The following is a 12830-nucleotide window of genomic DNA, read 5'->3' as shown; positions in this document are numbered from 1 at the left end:
CCACCACATGTTAGAGATGATAGGGCTTTGATGAGCATGACAAAATTTAAGTGCTGTTAGATATCTAACTTCATGCATTATGAATTATTTCTATCCTGAGACACTTAGAAGATGGCCCATCAGCCTTAGACAGTCATTGATGTGATTTTATCTTGTTTCTACGTTGAATGTTCAGTGATAACTAAAGGCTTTTACCAAACTAGAAACTGGTAGTCTTCCCTTTTGCCTTCTCCAAACTCCTCTACAATAACACTGTTCTTTCTTCACTTGCTGGGAAATTCTCTTCTAATCAGGCAATGCAGTACTTCAGAGGATACCCATAAGAGAACGGAGAGGGACTAGTAGATAGCCAAGGAATTACGTTAGCTGACTTTGTCATTTCAAGGCCAACCCAAATATTTTTAAAAATTCACCTCTTGGGAGTGTTTTGTGCATTTATTTTACTACTCCATCATTATTAAAGTTTACTTATTGTAATAAGAGTTTACTTTTATAAACTTAAAAAAAACAATTTTTTATTGGAAAGTTTATTTGTATCATCAGCAGGGTAGGGATTGGTGGAAGGTCTGGCTCATGTCATCATTTGGAGACCAGGCTGATGGGGACCCTGCTATGGGGCCCCAACAGGGGGCTTTCCAGGTAACCTCCAGAAGATGAGAGTGGCAGGCAGTGCAGGAGATTTTTATGGGCTGGATCTGAAAGTGGTAAATATTTCCATCCACATTTCATTGGCCAGAAGTCAGTCATGTAGCCACAGGGACTGCAAGGGTCTGAGAAATACAGCCCCTGGTGCAACTCAGCAACAGCTCTACTCGATGTGGTGGAGAAGAGGTCATCAGCCTTTGGGGAACAGCTGGTCATCTTTGCCACAGCGAGGCTGCCAACTTCTCTTTTCTTTAAACTTAGGTACAGCACTCCGGCTCTGCCAAAAGTAGATGTACTAGGGAGGCTGGTTTTAAGAAAAAAAGGAGATCTTGCTTGAATACGATGGTTCTGAAAGAATGAAATGTTTGGTCATTGTTGCATTGATAATGTAGATCTGTTGAATTGGTAAATTTGTTGGATTGAGAACATGAGTCCCGAAAAGGAGGATAGTGTGAATGGTTGTATGGTGCAAAGGTCCAAAGGAGAAAAAAAAAAAAAGCAAATGTGATGGTCAAGAGGGCTGGTGACAAACTCGCCAGTTCTCCTCCCAGAAGATGGGTGCTAAGATGACATTCCTTACCTGCTTTGAAGTTAGGATGATCACTGATTTGCTTTGACCAGTGAAGTATGGGCAGAAATGTGTCACAGGGCGCCATATTTCCTTCCCTCTGCTGTGGAGAACCTGGACGCACACATTGAGATGGTACCTTGTCAACCCGGCCCCTGAAAGACTGGAATCAGCAGAACTCCCCAGTTCACTCACCATAAGATGAGTGTGTTTGTGGGCAAGAAATGCACTTTTGGTGGGCAAGCTGCTGAAATCTTGGAGCTGCTTGTAACTGCAGTCTAACCTAGTTAAGTTCTGACTACTACATCAGGTAAAGGTTCTCCTTGAAAAAGACAAGCTGACATAATATTTTGCATCAGATTTTAAAGGGTTTACTTTTACTCTATGGGATTTGAAATCTTAAGTTGCTTTGAGTGGAACTCTGTTGCTATCAACTTTAAGTGGCATAAATCAATCCCATTCATTCATTAAAATATAATATTTAATTTTAAAATGCTTCAGAAGTCATGCTACAAACTACTATATAAAATATCAGAGAAGGAGCTAAGATTTGATCTAATGTTGAAGGTACACAGTTATAGACAAATAATAGATAATGTCTTTTTCCATCTGTTCCTAAAGAAGATACAATTTTCAGAGTTTTAGATGTAGATTTTAGTGAAAGTAAACTACATGTAGTTCTTTTTGTCTTGCTTCATGATACTGTTCCTCTTTCCCCTCAAGGATTTTGTGTGGCTTTTCTTAGAATCTCCTCCTCCTTAATGATATTGAAATAACTGGAATCAGTGCCAGGGGATCTTTTTCTTCTTTTGTTTCCTCAGTTCTGCTTTAAAAATTCTATGATTCCCATGTTCTAATTGCAGTATCAGTCTATTTGCCACCAGTGCCAAGAATCACATGAATCCCTTACGTCCTCTGCCCCGGAACGCCTCATGATGAATAAGGATGATGGCAGTTCTAAACCACATACACACACCTCCATGGGAGACAGTAGGTTTTGAGTCTTTCCCATTTCACAGAACAACAGAAACCTCAAAGCTTGGTCGGAAACAGGAGGGGCCATGCTAGTGTTTCCCCCGTTGTTACCGAGCACAAGTTCTTTCGTGTGCCTGAGGCACAGTGAAGCCAGACAATACCTAAACATCAGAGTTTGGAGCAGAGAAAGGTTTGTCGCAAGTCTGAGCAAGGAGAATGGGTGGCTTGTGCCTCCCCAACTCCAAACCCTCTGAAGGGTTTTGGCAAAGCATTTTCAAAGGCCAGGTGAGGGAGGGGAGTCACAGGGTATGTGAACAGCTCATGCATAGTTCGCTGATTGGTTGATGTTGATATAACAGGGCGGTCAACACTCTCAATCCTTAGGCGCCAGAATATCTGGGGGCTGTGTGCTTGTGACCAAGTAGTTAATTTCCTCCATTTGGTGGTGGCTTTTAGCATCTGAATAACTCAGGAAATCTGTATGAGGTACTATTATCTGGGTCCTTCAGAGGGGAGCTACAGCAGAGGCTATGGGCGAGGGGTGTGTCCTGGGAAGGTTCCAGAGGATCTTGCTTGGTTACAAAATGTCAGGCTTTGGCCTGGCATCAGAACCCTCCGGGAGACTTGTTCAAAACATGTGTTCTTAGTTTCACTCCAGTCTCCCTGCATCAAGACATCCAGAGGAAGGACCTGGGAATCTGCATTTTAACAGTCTCTCCAGTGGATTCGGGTAGACAGCTGAGTCCATCTCCCTAAAGGCCACCAAAGACCCCAGAGGCCAGCACACAGGGCAGCGTCCCCTCCCTGCCCTTCCTCCACAGTGAGGGCAAGGGCACTTGTACGTGTCCATAAACCACTTGGCCTGTGGGAGATACTGAGGCCCTTTGCGAGGGGAGACACTGATAGGGAGTTCGAGCTTTGAGTTAACCAAATATTTACCCGAAGGAGACTTTTTACAACTGGTAAGATGGGAGGGACTTTAATTGGCAAGTTAATTTTTCCCTGTTGGTGGACATAGTGGCTCAAGAGAAAGGTACGTCGGCTGTAGGAAAGAGAGACATGGTTTTCTTTCATTTTTGAATCATAGTATATACGATATACCCCTCTACCCTTTAGGCAACCCAAAACTTCCAAAATATGTTTGACATTATAGTGTTTTTTTTCAAGTAAAATTTATTAAAATTCTGTGGAAACAACTATTCTCTGAAATGCATTCAGGGAAAGGTTGCCCCACATTATTGAGTTTCTTCTTGTTATCACGCCAAACTTGGGTCTCCTCACCCACAGGCAGTAAAGCCAACCTACTGACACTGGGTTGAGTGAAGGAAAGTACGGTGTTTATTGCAAGGCATCCAACCTGGGGCCAAGCAAGGAGAATGGGCAGCTCTCACTTGAAACAGCCTGATGGCTTAGGAGAAAGTTTTCAAAGACAGTGTGAGGGGAGGGTCACAGGATTATAGGTGCCCGATCAGCTCCTGCACATTCCTCTGATTGACTGGTATGAGGTAACAGGGTGATGTTTTTGGAATCTCAGTGATCAGTTTTCTGGCTCCAACCAGTCTGGGGTCTTTGTGGTGGTGGTCTGCACTCAGTTAATTTCCACCACCTTGTGAGGGTTTCAATATCTGCAAAACAACTCAAGGATACGTCTCTGAATATTACTTATAATTCCTTGAGGAGGAACTAAGGTCCTTGACTTTGTTTTATGGCTAAACTATTATTAACTTGTCTTGCTTGATTGTTTTCCTTTGGTTCTGCATTTTCTCACTTCTCTAATTAAACTTGCCCTTTGGAGCTCAGGGAAGGCCTAGGAGACTAAAGCTTTTCCATGTACAAGGCAGGGGACACAGGGGTTTGTTCCTGGGGAGGGCCTTATGGAGGCCTGATCGGTTTCATTCTGTGTGTGTGTGTGTGTGTGTGTACATGAGTATTTATACAATCTTACAAAGTGTTGTCATGCATAATTGATGGCTTCGCCTAATGGCAGACTCAAATAGTTGACTATTAGAAGGCTGCTATGGGATGGCTGATGCCGTGTTGATTTGAAGACTGCAGCTTTAGAAACGGAGATGAAGGAGTGAACAAACTTGGAATGGAAGGGTCAGTGTCTTAGTTTATGTTCCTCCAAAACAGCAGCCTCCAAAACTGAGACAAGGTTTTGGGTGCATATAGTTGATTTGAGAGATGATCCCTGGAACCACCACGAAAGAATGAGATGGGGAGACAGAGAAGGGGGGAAGGTCAGTAAAGGCTATATTATATTGATGACCCCTGTGAGCATGGGGGCTCAGTCCCTCTGGGATGCTCTAAGAAAATATATAGACCATGCTCCAGATCCATCCTGATGGGGGAGGAAGCTGATTATTTATCCCTCATTGGTTGAGGGTTGCTCCCACCACATAAAATCTTTGGCATTTCTGGCCTTACTGTGCTTGCGCTGATGATGCCCTTGGGCAGAGGGACACAGGCGCTTGATGTTGGAAGCGGTTGGTGGGGTGGGCTCAGGGGTGGACCAGGGGGATATGAGTGAGTTATAGACAGCATCCACTATATCCCTGTTAACTCTCACCTTTTAAGGTCATGTTTCTGCTCCTATTGGCAAAAAGTTACCTCTTATTCTGGGGTTATGTTACCAGCTGGAACTGCCTGTTTTGACCCCGATGTGATCAGTAGTAGCATGTGACATGCTTTTAAAGGCTTGTCTCACAAACACTCATTCTAGACACATCTGTTTATCTTGCTTTGCAGGAAGCAAATGATGTTCAAAAAAATCTGACCTATAAGTGATTTAAAGACTATAGGATGAAGCGTAGACAGGACATTTAATGACCAAGCCAGTCCTTATGAAGAGAGTTCGTCACTAGTGACACATGTGATGGTCTCAGTCAAATCTAGTTCACCCGCTTAGACAACATGATAGGCCATCCTGATAATGAAAGTGAAACGAGATGAAAAGTCGATTCTTTTTAATAAACATTTAATGAGTCCTTATTGTGGCTTATGATAAAGAACACACTGAAGATGATTTTAGAATCATAGAGTTTTAGAACTGCTGGGAATTATGCAATATGTATTTTGAGTCTGTTTTGTCAATGGGATTAACATGGATTTAGGAACCAGACTCCTTGGGTCTAAATTCCTGTTCCATGATTTACAGGCCTGCCTTGGACAGATCACCTCTTTCTTACTTCTTTGTCTTAGTTTATTCTATGTAATTGTACCTACGTCATAAAATGTTAAGGATTACGTGAATTATATATGTAAAGCTTATAGAACAGTACCTGGCACATGGTAAGCAATAAGTACATTTAGCCATTAAGTAGCTCCATCCTATTTTACAGATGAAGAAAGTTCAGCCCAGAGATGCTCAACAACCTTCCCAAGCTAATGCCCTTAACTCGTGGCAGAGTTGAGCCTGGAACCCACGTCTTCTCAGCGATTTGTTTTCAGTACAAGTTGCAGAATGATGGCAGACACTCTCTCAAGGTGAGGTCTTTTTCATCGTTATTTGAAAAATAAGGTGGAGAACATTTTGAGAGCAATTAAAAAAATTATAAATATAGCATAACATAGTACATCCTATCAGTGAATATTACATGTGGAAAGAATTAAAAGTAACGCATGGAGATCATCATGGCATCAAATTGTTATAGAAGCTTCTGGAAAGAGAAGACCCTTGAGCCTACTGCCTTCAGGAAGCGTTGGATTTGGCTGGGAAGAAAGGCTTTACTGGCGGGGGAAAGGCACAGTGGTCGCAACAACCAGATGTGTGTGAAGCAGTGGTTCCGGAGAAGACAGGCTGGATCGCAGGGAACTGAGTTGCATACTGGTGGTTTGCAAGTAGGGGTTAGGCGTGTGTTTTGTGTGACCTATGGAGTTTCACAAAAGTTTGAGTTGGCTGCTTTATCTGTCAGGGTTCTTCAGAGAAACAGAAACAAGAAAGTGTATACATGTATTTGTATGCATGTGTGTGTACCTGTGTGTGTGTGTGTTTAAAGAGAGACTGGTTGACTGGTGTTAGGGAACTGCGATTGTGGGGGCTGGTATCTGAGACCTGTAGGGCCGGCCGGCTGACTGCGAATTCAGATGGGATTTCTGTGTTCCATTTTTGAGGCAGAATTCCTCATTCTTTCTTCTCCAGGGAACTGTAGTTTTTTGCTCTTAAGGCCTTTAACTGATTGGATGAGGCCACCCACATTATTGAAAGTAATCACCTTTGCTTAAAGTCAACTGATTGTAAATGCTAACCACATCTACAAAATACCTTTGCATCAATGCCTACACTAGTATTTGACTAAACAATGGGGCACTATAGCCTGGCCAAGTTGACACATACATTAACCACAATAGCTACCAACATTAGAAAATCTCTAGATTTTAAAAGGAAGAGCCAGGCTACTCGCTTCTCTGGAAAAACGGAAATATCTGGTGACTTTGGACCTGTAAATCCATTGCATGAGGGATGGACTTCTGGATTGCTTCAATCTCTGCCCTGTCCATGAGCGTCTGAGCTGGTGTCTTAAAGCCGGAGGGGGATGGAGAGACCTAAGTTAGGTAAAGGAAGACAGGACCATGTGATGGAGGACAATGGACCTAAGTCAGGAGAAAATCTTAGATCACTACAACAGCAGGGAAGGAACTTAGAGATCTTCCAGATCAGTGAGTTATCTGTGGAGGCTGCTGGAAGAGGCAGTGGGGGTGGTAGGATCCGGTTCCTTTGTGTGTTTTTAATCTAAGCAATCTACTTTAATCGGGTTTATGTTTGGGACTGCTCAAAAGTTTGAAAACCACTCAAGACCAGCATGGCCATATTACAGTTGAAGAAATTGAAGCCTGGATTCTCAGTTTGGTTTTCATTTGACAAGCAATAGAAAGCCTTTGATTACTTTTTTCCTTTCTTTTTTAAATTGCCAGATGGTTGATTTAAAATGTTGTGTTAGTTTCAGGTGTACAGCAAAATGATTCAGTATGTGTATACATACATACATGTATTCTTTTTCAGCTTCTTTTCCATTATAAGTTATTATAAGATACTGAATATAGTTCCCTGGGCTGTACAGTAGTTTTCTTGTTGTTTATCTATTATGTATATAGTAGTTTGTATCTAATCCCAAATGCCTAATTTATCCTCCTCTTCCCTTCCCCTTTGGTAACTGTAAGTTTGTTTTCTATGTCTGTGAGTCTATTTATATTTTATAAATAAGTTCATTTGTATCATTTAAAAATATTCCACATTTAAGTGATATCACGTATTTGTCTTTCTCTGACTGCCTTTGCTTTAGTATGATAATCTTTAGGTCCATCTGTGTTGCTGCAGATGACACTATTTCATTCCTTTTTTTTTAATGGCTGAGTAATATCCCATTGTATACATACAGACCACATCTTCTTTATCCATTCATCTATTGATGGACATTCAGGTTGCTTCCATGTCCGGGCTATTGTAAACAGTGCTGCTATGAACACTGGGGTGCATGTATCTTTTCTAAATAGTTTTCATCTCTTCTAAATGTATGTCCAGGAGTGGGATTGCTGGATCATATGGTAAGAAAGCCTTTGACTACTCTTAAACTTGAGGAGTCATGTGATCATATGAAAGATTCATCAGACAAGAAATAACTGAAGCAGTCAAGAGTTGGGAGCAGGAGGACCACAGAGAAGCCATTTCAGGCTCCATGTTGAAGTACTCACAGCCTAGACCAGGTAGTGGCTCTGAAAATAAAGAAGGAGCAGGAGTGATCATTGGAGACAGGCCAGAGATAAGTCACCAACGGGTGGGCAGAGGCAAAGGAGTCTCTGAGATGTCAAGCCTGTTGACCAAGAAAATAATGGTATTTTTGGCAGAAATTAGAGAACTGGAAAATGAATCCATTTAAAGGGCCAACTTCTTTAACATAACTTACTGTGTTTGGACTTCAAGTTTATTTTTCAGTGGGCTTGACCGACTTCACACCTTCCTTTAACAAATGAATGTGTTATTCTGCCTCTAAGGATTTGTTAACAGCAGGTGCCAGGATAAACCTAGTATTTGATAGGAATGATGGAAAATTTGGTAATATTATCAATGTATAATGTATATTTATACTTGAGATTCTAAAAGATTTATTTAAAGACTTTAGAGTCTTAAAGCCTACAGACAAATGATAAACTTTAAATATGTAGCAAAATAAGCATATGTCATGTTAAATTAACTTCATATTAAAGAAAACTTGTGAAATAAACAACGAACTTTTAACCTGTGATGAATTCTATTGTGGAAATAGCTTAATTAGCTTCAGTGTGACTGCCTGTTAAATATATGTCAGCTAGCACCTAGCACAGTGCCCCCAGATTAGCAATTTAATTTTAATGTTAACATAATTACTTTTAATATAATTATAATAGAATATAAGTGTTTTCTTAATTGAACTAGTCCTCAGTCTGAATTAAACTGTGCCCAATCTCATCATTAGATAATCCTCAGATAGTCTGTCTCAAAATACTTTGTTTATATATATCCTAGGTCAGAATATACTCTTTAATTCCAACATAAAGGGATTCTCTAAACTGATCAGTGACTTAAATGGGCAGCATCCTCACCAATGTTGTCTATAGTATATTGTATATAGCTGCATATGCTGAAGTTCTGTATAGCAACATCATTCAAAGAATATATGCATGACAAGATCAGTTAGAAAACTGTAAGAGAAGAGAGAAACAGGAGACTAGGATGAGTGCAGGAGGACTGAAGAATGAAGACTGGATTGTAGGAGACAACTACAGTTAGGGATGGAAGAAGAAGAGAAATCCAGCCATTCAAAGAAATAAAGAAGAAATATATAGAGAGAAGAACCAGGAGAACCTGTTATCACAGAAACCAAAGGAGAAGAGCTTTCTAAGAGAGAGGGAAGGTGGTTGGTGGCCAACCAGGTAAGAAGCAGCAGATGAAAATGTTGAACGGATCATTGAATTCGATCAGGAAGTGTTTGGTCCTGATGTAGAGAAAACAGTTTCAAGGGGTGATAGATGTTCTATCAAGATGACTGTGGATTTGAGAAGATGGAGGAGAGGAAATAAAAACATTGGCTGACAAGATACGGAAACAACCTAAATGTCCATTGACAGATGACTGGATAAAGAAGTTGTGGTATATGTATACAATGGAATATGACTCAGCCATAAAAAAAGAATAAAATAATGCTGCTTGCAGCAACATGACAACATGGACCTAGAGATTGTCATTCTAAGTGAAGTAAACCAGAAAGAGAAAGAAAAATACCATATGATATCACTCATATGTGGAATCCAAAAAAATAAAAAATAAAAAGGAAAAAAAAGGACACTATGAATTCATCTACAAAACAAAAACAGACTTGCAGACATAGTAAACAATCTTATGGTTACCGGGGAAAGGGGGTAGGAAGGGATAAATTTGGGAATTTGAGATTTACAAATGTTAGCCACTATATATAAAAACAGATTTTTAAAACTTGCTGAAATTCATAGAAAATTTTAAGCACCTTTAGCCAAGAGTTCACTTCTGGTTCCCTTGAAATGCCTCATTTACTTCAACTAATGACAAGTAAATCTGTTAGTGTCAGTAATTCATGCTCAAAATAAAGACTCCCTATTTTTTGTTGTTGTTGTTAATAACCCAGGACAGGAGTTCATTAGCCAGTGAGTGCACACCTGAATGATCAGCCTAGGTAATTGTGGTATTATTAAAATGGCTTAATGGCTTGGATTAATATCCCCTTTATCATGGATTTATCTGTTTGTAGAGACAACAGAGGCTGACAACTATAGAAATAGAATTTTAGTTCTAGATCTAATTACTCTAAGGCTGGCAGAAAATAAGGAAACAAGTTGTAGAAATTGCAGCAAATTCTCTGAATTGTAAACAGTGCTAAACAGTACGAGTCACCATGGGAACATCTTCGAGATGTGTTGGGGGATCCCCTCACTAGCCCTGCTCTCACAGCCTTCTGCTGTATCAAAACTGGTCGGCCATTCTCTGTCTTGAAAATATCCTCCCTTGTTTCACCTGACATCAGCTCTTTGGTTCCCTTCTTCTGTGACTGTCCCCTAGGTTTCCTTAATTCCTTTCCTCTGCCAGCCCTTTAAAGGGTGCTTTCTCCTCCCAGATACAGTCACCAGCTCTCTTCTTTCTTGATGCCTTTTCTTGGAAGATCTCCTATCCTCTAACAGCATCACCTATCTTCTATGTTCAGGTGATCTCAAATCTACATCCCTCTTCCTTTCTCCTAAACTTCATTTTTATGTTCCCAGCTGCCTATGGAACAGACCCTCTGAGAGGGTTGGTAGCTCAATTTGTCTACAACCAAACTTGCAATTTCTTCACCCAGGGCCTCGTTCCCCACCAAACCTGTTCTTCTCCCTCGGGTGACGGCTGCAACATCTACCCAGCCACCTGAGCAGGAAACCTGAGAGTGATCCTTGGTGCTCTCCCCTGCTCACTTCCCATATCCAGTTTGTGTCTGAACTGTGGCCGCTCTGCTCTTTGACACTATTTGTTCATTCATCAAATGAGTCTGTTTATTGTGTGCCAGGTACTGGGGTCATGACAACAAATGAAACAGGTGAAGTCCAAACTCTGGAACTTAAACCTAATTGGGAGACATAGGCAGTGGACAAATAAATATATAGTGGTAGCTGGCATTAAGTGCTAGGAAGAAAAATGAAGCAGGGTGAGGGGCAAAGAGTCATAGAACGGAGTTGCCGTTTTAGATATATTGATTCGAGAAGACATCTCTGATGCAGTCACAGATGAAAAGATGTCTGAGTAAGTGAGGAGTTGATCCCTGTGAGTGTCTGAACATAACCCTGCTTCTGCCTTCTTATCAGCCCTGCCTGGGTCCAATCTTTATCACTGGTCCCCTGAGAGTTTTTGGGCTCCATGCTTCAAATTTCATGTTGTAGCTGAGTAGGACCCTGTTGTCATCATCGGTGACCATCTCATATCTGTAATGGTGTTTGCAACTGCTTAACTGTATAATGGTTTAAAGGGTTGTTCTCATGCTCTAGCTGACCAGGGTTGGGCTGGAGAGGAGGGAGGCTTGGGTGGTCTGCCCAACTCCCTCATGGTGCTGGTGCTGAGTGCAGGGATCATGCTCAGTGCCCTGCCCTTGACCCCAGTGCCCTTCTCTTGACCCTTGTGGTTTCTTTGTATCTTGTTTGAGCTGCAGGCCTCAGCCTGCTTAAAAGGCTGAAAACATTTATCAGCCTGGCCAGAGGTGAACTTCATACCCAGCAGAGGGAAAGGGAACACTGTATCTGCAAAAAACAAGAACAGTTTTGCAGCAGTTTGTAACCCTGTATGTGATCTCTATGGAAACTAGGTCTGCCTCTTGAACTCTTGAACTGTTACTATAAAACCCCCTGCCTTCTCTCCCCAGCAGACTCACAGTCTTAGAGGCATTAGCCCACTGTGACCTTGTTTGCCTGGCAAAGAAATAAAGCTGCCTCTTCTACTTCATCCAAAACTCTGCCCTTGAGTCTCAATTTAGTAAGCAGGATACAGAGGCTGTGTTTTGGCAACAGTATTTTCTTGGTCTCACGTGACCTCTCATTCCTTCTCTGCCCTGGAATGCCCACCACCTGGTCCTGTACATGGAGCTCTTTCTAGTTCTCTGCACATACCACTCTTTTCACTTCCTTAGACATGTTTTGGTGTTCTTCCTTTTGCCTGGATTCCCCCTTCCCAACACCTCTACTCTCCTTTCCATATCCTTGTAAAAGGCCTTAAATCTGTCCTCAAGCAAGACAAATAGGAATAAATCACTGAATAAAAATCAGTTTAAATTTTATCTTTTTTCATGACATTGCCTTTGAAATTCACACAAGTTTAACTTTCCCGTGCTCAATACTGCCAAAGCATTTTGTACTAGAATCTACTGCAAGGGTTAGCACTTTATTTTTCTCTAAAGGATCAGAAAGTAAATATTTTGGGCTTTTTAGGCCACATGGCATCTGTCCCAGTGACTCAGTATGCCACTGTAGTATGGGAGTGGCTGTAGACAGTCTATAAATGAATAAGCATGGCCGTGTGCCAATAAAAGTTACGTATGAAAAGAGGCAGGGAGCTGCAGTTTGCTGACCCCCGATCTATAGTCATCTTGTATCATATTAGAATTATTAGTTGACTTTTCTGCTTCCACAACTAAATTGTGAGTTCTTTGAGAGTGAGGACCCAGTGACTGTATATGACTCATTTTTGTGTCCTAGGTTGTTATAGGTTGTTTTTTTCCAAAGATGGGTCATGACAGCATCTCCCATCCCATATGCTACTGTCCTTCTAGAGATGGAGTCTAATTCCCTATCCCTTGGATCTAGGTTGGCTTATGACTTGCGTGTCACCATAGAACATTGTGGAAGTGAGGCTGTGTGACGTATGAGCCTCTTGCAGCACCCACCCTGGGGAAGCTCCCTCTGCGAACCCAGCTGCCCTTGCATCAGAAGCCCAGAATACATAAAGAGGCCGTGTGTGGATGCTCAGCTCAGCAGTGCCTGCTGGGTCTGTATTTGAGTCATCCTAATCCAGGCACCAGACAGGTGAGTGAGTCAGGGAGCCTTCTTGGGATTTCAGTATCCCCACCCCTTTTCATTGTCTCAGGTTCCTCAGCTGAGGCAGGCCCCAGATGTT

General features: G+C 41.6%; 1 long non-coding RNA gene across 2 annotated transcripts in view; it reads left to right on the top strand.

Moving 5' to 3' along the window:
* LOC140697453 (uncharacterized) overlaps window positions 1-12830 on the top strand; it is a 139340-nt gene that overhangs the window by 64803 nt on the left and 61707 nt on the right. For both annotated transcript variants that reach the window (XR_012074582.1, XR_012074581.1), the window contains one exon: window positions 5530-5674. This is a non-coding gene — a long non-coding RNA (uncharacterized lncRNA). The remainder of the gene's footprint in view (window positions 1-5529; window positions 5675-12830) is intronic.

The sequence above is a fragment of the Vicugna pacos genome, chromosome 7 (genome assembly GCF_048564905.1).
Source record: "Vicugna pacos chromosome 7, VicPac4, whole genome shotgun sequence".
NCBI classification, from domain to species: Eukaryota; Metazoa; Chordata; class Mammalia; order Artiodactyla; family Camelidae; genus Vicugna; species Vicugna pacos.
This window is presented reverse-complemented; position numbering and strand designations above follow the sequence as displayed.